Source organism: Pygoscelis adeliae, unplaced genomic scaffold (assembly GCF_000699105.1).
Source record: "Pygoscelis adeliae isolate BGI_AS28 unplaced genomic scaffold, ASM69910v1 Scaffold278, whole genome shotgun sequence".
Lineage (NCBI taxonomy): Eukaryota > Metazoa > Chordata > Aves > Sphenisciformes > Spheniscidae > Pygoscelis > Pygoscelis adeliae.
Window position 1 is genome coordinate 1887689 of NW_008825411.1, and position 1845 is coordinate 1889533.

The following is a 1845-nucleotide window of genomic DNA, read 5'->3' on the forward strand; positions in this document are numbered from 1 at the left end:
ATTCTCTCCCCCATCCCACTGGGCCAGGGGAGTGAGCGAGCGGCTGCGTGGTGCTTAGTTGCCGACTGGGGTTAAACCACGACAACTTGACACATTAAGGATCATTTTTTCCTGATGCACCCCAGACAGGTGAGCTCATTCACAACGTACATCACTGGTGAATACTGTCAAGTGTTAAAAATCCTAAATCTGAGCTCACTGCTTCATCTGTGCCATGCAAGATGCACGCTCACAGCACTTCTCTCCCTCGTGGACTCGAGGGAGGCTCAGCATGTTCCCAAGATCCCGAGAGGAAAATCCTGGCAGGCTTCACACATGAAATCTTAAAACCAAAGAAAAACTAACATCAAAACTGAAGCGAATCTCCTTCTATATCAATGTTATTCTTTTATCTTAGCACAGTAACGCTACAGGACAGTGAAAGTCATTGGGACACTGTGTGTTTCTAATTTAAATTGCAGTCAGCAACTCGTGACAACAGAGAGTTTCATGACAAGCAATCTCATGTACTTTCTGCCTTCCTCTGATTCGTCCTCCTTCTGTGCAATAAAAGAGATTTGCTCTTCCAGCTTCGTGGAGGATCTCACAATGCTTGCTTTTCCTGAAAAGTCAAGGCCATTAAGCTTCCAACATTTTCCACGTTACCAGAGATACAAGGGATTACTTAAAAAAAAAAAAAAAGCTAAATGTAATGATTTAACCACAGACACTGCATGAAAGCATTGAAGGATACAAGTTAAACACCACCCATGTCACAACAGGTCAAATTCTGAAATCCTGGCACGCCCTGCCTGGACAGGGAGCATCTCCTCCCAAAGCACTGGGACAAATCTCAGTTTGGGTTTGCTTCTACAGAAGGAACGTCCACAATTACCAGTGGCATTTGCAGTCTACCAAGGAAGAAGTACCAGAAGAATTTACTTAGGGCAGTAAGTGCAGGATTTGGCCCAGTTTATGCATTAGGAAGTCTAATCACTAGAGCAAACGTTGTAGCATAAGAGAGGAATGGATATTTCATCCTGATTATGCATTTCCTACTTTCCTTGCGCTTGCCTTAGATGCTGAAGTCTACAGTAATTTCCTTTTTCCATTAACAACTTTACAGCTAAATAATAAACACTAAGCTTAAATAAAAATAGACATGCAATAGCCCAGCCCACATATGTGAGACACTCTTGTTTCACCTGTATTCTCTGGGAGCTGTTACGATCCCAGCAGAGGAATGAGAGAAACTGATGGGACAAGGTTTTGGCTGGGATCTCCAGGGAGGAAAGAGTTTATAATCTTAATGGAAGTGCCTGAGACATTCTTCTAAGTAGCACAATGCTATAATTTATCTGGTCATCATTTTGTTTCAATAGCTTGTGTTAATGGAAACGTTTTGTACCAAGGCTTTCAGGGGAACTAAGTTGTTGATAAGGTGAAGATTATTTCTGAGCATGGGCAGCAGTTTTCTGCACTCATGTAGTTTTACCATTATAAGAGAAAAGCGTCGTTCAAAACGCTCCAGATCCCAATGATTTTTTAGCTACAACAGTTGCTTCTCTCCATTGATGCCTTTTTTCAGCGCACTGAATCAAAATACCAATCAACTGAACTGAAGACAGTTAGCTGACAATAGATTGAATATATCTACCGTAGCTGTGAAAGAAAGGAAAAAGACTTCGTAATTCTGTTTCTCTCTCCCTTGGATCCACGTTCATCATCCCTTTCACTACTGGAAAGATGCAGAAAAGCAGCCGTCAGTGACTGCATTATTTTCAGGTGATCACACAGAAGATATTTGATTAGACAGGTCACATACACACACGCTATATTTTGAGGAACAGTAGATCTTTAGAGATA